The sequence below is a fragment of the Pelodiscus sinensis genome, chromosome 10 (genome assembly GCF_052426305.1).
Source record: "Pelodiscus sinensis isolate ZL-2025 chromosome 10, ASM5242630v1, whole genome shotgun sequence".
Taxonomy (NCBI): domain Eukaryota; kingdom Metazoa; phylum Chordata; order Testudines; family Trionychidae; genus Pelodiscus; species Pelodiscus sinensis.
The window spans coordinates 45,376,538-45,382,612 of NC_143061.1; positions in this window are offsets into that span (position 1 = coordinate 45,376,538).

Below are 6,075 nucleotides of genomic sequence, written 5' to 3' on the forward strand. Positions count from 1 at the left end.
CGGCACCAAACCGTAGGAAGGCGAAGATTCTAACTACTGAGTTCTCTCCGCCGGCTCCGGCGGGCTAAGAGGTAGCCTTGGGTTCAGCGCATTTCTCGTTCCTGCGGTAGTGTCCAAATTCCATCCTGATTCCAAGGGCTTCCTGATCTCCCTTCACAGCAGCTCAGCGACGCCGTTTCCTCGCTGGGTGAAACCTTCCATTTTCGGTGGGCACGCAGGCAGGTGTGAATGCGGAAAGCGGGCTTCCCGTCCATGCCAGGTCACTGCTTCCCGCGACAATCAGCCCCGTGGTAAGTCCCCTCCCCACAGCCAGGCGTCCAGGTGCCCCGGCCAGCCCAGACTGGCGTCTAGTCCCGTGAGTTCTGTCTCTTCCGGAGTAAGGCTCTGGGCTGCAGAGCGCATAGGAAGCCAGCCCTGTCCCAACCTCAGTGCACAGGGCACGCGCTGGGCGAACGGGCCACTGTCCCTTCCTGGGCCTTACGTTTCCCGGTGTGTGGCAAACGCAGGCTGCATAGAAGCAGCGCACGCCCCAGTGTCTCCTCGGGCGCTTCCTGTGGTGGCTCACTGCTCAGCCCTTCTCCGCGCCTGGCGGAGAAGTGGCCGCGGCCTTGCCCACAGAACGGGTCAGGGTCACCCACAGCCTGTGCGCGGGGGCCCACGCCAGCCAAAGGGGCCCTAGCGCAGCTGGCATCTTGAGTGCAGCGCCCTCTGAGCACACGCGAGGGGGAGAGGTCGGGCCAGAATACTCCTTTGCTGTAACTTCCCCCATGTCAACACGGCACCAGGGGTAAGAGTGACCCGAAATCCACGTGGATGCACCTTGGCCAGGAGCAGGGAAGGGGGCTATCCGGGTGCACCGGTAAGGGCTGAACAAACTAGCCAATTTTCTGCGCTCTAGGTCCCGTTAGCATGGCACAGGCCTTGTCTGAAAACGAGACTCACACCCCTCAGCCACCAGCTATTTCTTCAGATCGGCCCTTTCGCCGTGCACAATGCGCACAGGTCACCTTCCTTCGGGGAACTAGACACATGCCAGACCGGCTCCTGTGCGGCGGGCAGTCCCTCCGGGGCGTTCCAACCCGGAGGCGCTGACTCTCACTGATGGGCTGGGACTGTAGCCCCTCACTCAACCAAAGCTCCCTTTGCAGTCACCGGGAGCTCATTGAGAGGAGCGACTAGAGACTCAGGCCCGCCGTTCATAACACATCCAGATACCCTCTGCCTCCATCCCATTCCTTTTTCTTCCAGCCTTTTGACAGAGGGGTAGGGGCTGTTAAAAGTAATCGCTGGGGAGGAAGTAGTATGAGGTGCAGAAGCACGTCTGCGTGTTTTAACTGCGCCTCTGGGCAGCAGTATACCAGGGTGTCTTCAGTTCCCATCGTGTGCTAATTTATCTTGAGAGGGCCCGATCCCACGCCTACTGAAGTCAGCAGGAGTCTGGCCCTGGAGCTCCGGGGCGTTAAGTCTCAGAGTTGCTTTTTATTTATTTGGATTTCGTTTTGATCAAATGCAAGTTTTCACTCCTGTGGTTACAGATAACACCCCCTCCTCCTGTCCCCAGTGTGTTATCACAGAGGGAACAAAATGCAACAAATGAGGATGAGAGGACAGTCTGAAAAAGTCAGTACTTTATGGGCCTGTGGAAGCAGAGTCGGCGGTGAAATACTGTAAGTGGCCAGCCTAGGCCACGGGAAAGTAGTTAAGTACATAGATGGGTGAAGTCTCCTCCTCTCTTCCTAGGACTGGTCTGTAGGAAAATCATGATGCAAGTTTGGCAGGGAAAAGGAAACGAAGCCCCCAGGATTAAGGAGAGCACTATAGACCCAGACAGGACAGAGACTCATAAAATCATAGGACTGGAAGGGACCTCCAGAGGTCATCTACTCCCGTCACCTGCCTGTCTCTCTTTTTGTGCCTGTCACCCACACAGGCGTGTAAGTACAACCCACCTAAGCGGTATTTACTGACTTCTTCCTTCTCCAGGCTGCATTTGGTTAGAGTTTAGTCTGAAGGTAAAGTGAGTGTTCAACATAAAGTCCCTCCTGTGGATTTCAAGGGCCTTCTCAAAACTCCCAGTTGACTTGGATGGGTTTTGGATCAGTCTCCTAACGCGGAGGAGTTCATTATTCTCCGCAAAACACGTGCTATCTCTGATTTCAGCTCTTTGTTCCTTGTTTGAGCGCTATGTGATGTAAGAAAATGTCTGCCACTTGATCAGAAGAACGAGGGCGCACTATGAAATTACAACTGATGTATACTGTCTGAGGGTGATGGTTAGAGGCCCCCAGAAGTAGCATTTCAGTGCCGTGTGCTTCTCTTTTGGCGTCTTAGTTTCCGCCGTGCAACCTGAAGTGTTTTTGTGGGGACAGGTCCGATTCTTATAGACAAAATGACGCAGCAGTCTGTTACACACATCCCATCTTAAGGGGACGTGATAAATCCGGTTAGTTATCCTAGAAGGAAAGCTGGTCTGGACTATATAGATGATTGCTGGTTGAAGCAGCAGCTGAACTGCGCGGTCACATCAGATTCGGATAAAGTCCAGGACAGAAGCTTTCATTATTCGAGTTTTGTTTCAGGTATCGGTGTGGTAGAATATTAATGTGGCGATAGGTTCTTTTTGCTCCCGCTTGTGCTCAGATCCTGCTCCAATTTGGACACAGACCCACCGCATCTAGTTTGAAGAGTTTTGCGGGAAAAGCAGCTGATAGAAGCCAGGAGAGTGGCTGTGCCTAGCTTTCATTTACTGTCGTGAGCGACAGAGGGGCAGGATAGCTAAGGAGCGGCCAGTGGAACATCTGTAACTGGTCATGAGAGAACCTAGTAAAGGAAGCCAAGAGCGATTTCAACCATATGCATCCAGTGAGATCTCGGAGGGTTCGTTGTCTTGCTGCCTAGCGTCCTAACCGAAGGTGTTAATAGTGTAGGGCAGGGTTAGGGTCGGATAACTGCAAAACTAGTTGGAGTCACAAGACCAAACAACCACAGCTTAGTACAGTGCGTCAGTGTTCTGCGTGTTGTTTTAAATTTTCCAGCTTCCGCTGAGCCCTGCAACCAAGCAATGGAGTGAAAATCAGAACCTCTGTCCATCGCTCTGGTTTGCTTGCTCATTAAATTATGAGAGCTGCAATAAATGCTGCTTGGTATTCCACCAACTGCTCTTTGGCCCACTCGGCTGGTCCTAGTAAATCCATAATCGATATGTTAAATATGGAATGGTTGTTACTTTGTGATTTTCTATTGTAACATAAATCCGAAACGCATGTTCTAATACGTACAGGTCTGGATTCTTAAATGAAAACCTGAACATATTAAAACCCAGAGTTTTACAGTAGGGAATCGTTTGTGGTCGTTTCCCGTCCAAGATGACCTATCTAAAATGACCACGTGCGATTAAAACATCATTCTACAAGCTAGGGCATATGCTGGGATCTTTCTCACCAAATAAAAAATGGTGGGTTCCACAGGCGTGTTTGAGCACAGCAGCCCAGGGCAGAGAGCTGTCACTCCTCTTTCAGTACAGCAGGTTTCTGCCCGTCTTTAAAAACGGCGTATTCAAGTCTGTCTTTAAATGTGACTGTGCTGACTCTCTTTCCTCTGCAGTCGGTCAGAACTGCTCTTTTAAGATTTGTAAGGAATGTTTTTGCAATTCAGAAGCGAGGAAAGGGTTCGGTTCTGCAGGCCTTACTCGAGCAGGTTTCCCATGTTAGGGAGATTGTGCCTTGGTAAAATCCTATAGAGTTGGCTCTAAGAAAGGGAATAAAACATGTCAGGGAGGGGTTTTGTGACTCTCAAACCAAAGGGGTTTTCCTTTGGAGTGCTCGGTTTTGTTTCCTTTAAATCTGAAGCACAAACTACAGCCCAGGTGCTTCTGGTATTTATGAAAAATCCCTGAAGCTGCTCAGTAGTTGAAACCCTGTCTGCAGGGCCTTTCCCATAGCCATAGGACATTAGACACGCGCACTCCCACCTAAAGCTCTTCATGGAGAATAGAAGCCTCCCTATGTGACCTGGAGTCAGAGCCACACTAGGAAATGCATCGCTGGTCTTCATATAAGGGCCAAGAAACTGGCTACATTGCGGGGCAGGGTGTATTCCAGTGGCTTCGCATGATTCCGGGGTACAAGGTGCATTTTATGTATGAGGCTTCTTTTTAAAAATATGTCGCCTAGTTCCTCCAGAATTCACGCCCCCGATGCAGGAATCAGCGCTTGCATTTCTCTGGCCTGTGTTCTGCAGTAGGTCTGGCTAATGATCATGATAGTTACTTCTGGCTTTAAAATCTTTTAACGTTCCCCCAATCTCCTAAATGTGCATTTACCTGAGAGAGCTGGAGCTACCTCGCTTCAGGGAAGCCTGGATTTTATTTCTCCTTCGAACTACTATAAACATACGCGAATTAAACACCATACTCCTTATTTGTAAGTGGCTGGGAGACAAAGAAAAACAAAAAGCCAGGAAATTCTAAGTTAAGCCTGACTCTGTGTCCTTTTGTCCTTTTGCTCCCCCAGCCCAACGGGCGTAGATAAGGATGGAGTGTCGGCCTTAACTTTGTATTTCCTGGTTTATGTGTGGCGTGTTGCGCAGCAGCATCCTCACTCCAGTTTCTTTGAGTTTGAGGTATATATGCAGTTCTGGCCAAGAATCCTTCGGATGCCAGTGAATGTCCCATCTGTGAGACATTAGATACTTGGTAGCTGATAGAGTATGTGCAGGAGATGTTACACGTTAGACTTAAGCTTTCCTGCTATTTTTAAGTTACCGAGCTAATTATTCCTACCATTGGAAACTATGTAAGAAGTTTGTTTGACACTGAATTGCCTCTATCGCCTTCTCCCCAGTAGAGTGTGATCAGCTGCAGCTGCTCAGTCCGCGCACACGGTTCTAAATCAGGTTACTAGTGACATAGGTTCCGCTCGGAGTATGCCCAGAGGACGGAGTCTCGCTCCTAATGTATCCTTGTCGCTCGGAGCCACTTCGCATTTACCGCAAACCCATTTCCACCCCGCGCGCCAGGATTCGTACAGGAATTTACCTGCTGCCCTTCCTGGTACGGGGGTTTGTTTTCATTCTTCCTTTCTGTATTTCATAAACAAAGGTGGCAACTGCATGTCGCCCTTTGAGCGTCTCGAGCGCTCGCCGGTCTGCTGATAGCTACGGAGCGCCCCCTCCCCTTTGCGCGGCTCCTTGCTCTTGTACCACGTGTAGCGCTTCGCGGGAGAAAGGAAGCCGAGGGGCACGCGCGAAGTGAGCCCCACACTGCTTCAAATGTTCGGAAACGCGACATTTGCGTGTCCAACCTTTTTCTTAAAACTAGGCAGGAGCAAAGCCGGTCTCCCTCGCGCTGGCGGAGCGGTGTCAGCAGAGCGCACACCTCCCGCGGGGCTGCGGAGCTTTGTGCCCGGTGCGTGGGGGAATAGCCCCCCAGCTCTCCCGCGAGGGCGAGGACTGACAAGCGGAACTTCCCGCTGGAGCCGTGTCCCTCGGGGCTTGTTTCTAAAGCATCGCGAGCGAGCGCCCAGTCCGAGCGGGGAAACAGAGGGAACGATGCAGCCCTGGGGAGGTGCACTACGGCGGGTGCACTACGGCGGGGGCTGAGAGCAGCCGGGCGTCAGAGCTCGGCGCTACTGCAGTTCGGGGCCGCTTGGCTTGACTGCGCCCGGGAGTAGCAGGCAGAGCCGCGCGGTCATTATTGAAGCGAAGCGTTCACCGAAGAGATCGCTGAACTAGCAGCCCTGTCTGATCCCACAGACTGGACCGCCCGTGGGCCATTGCCAGCCAGGGGACTTTCGGAGGTACATCAGTACCGAGGGCCACAGGTTGCCCGGTTTTAAGCTCCGAGTGCCCAGGAGTAAATCCTGTTGCCGCCAGAGTCATTATAACATCGCTGCATTGACCTCACTGGGAGCAGGGCTATGTCTCAGCAGCAGCCCCGATCTGTATAGTGCTGGGCAAGGCCTGTGCTGAGGGTTGGGGTAGGAAGCCAGACGCTTTGATTTCTCTCTCACACTGTTTAACTCCGAACCCGGAGCTTCTTTCTCCCGCAGGAGTGACTGGGAAGCCGGTCCGGCCCGC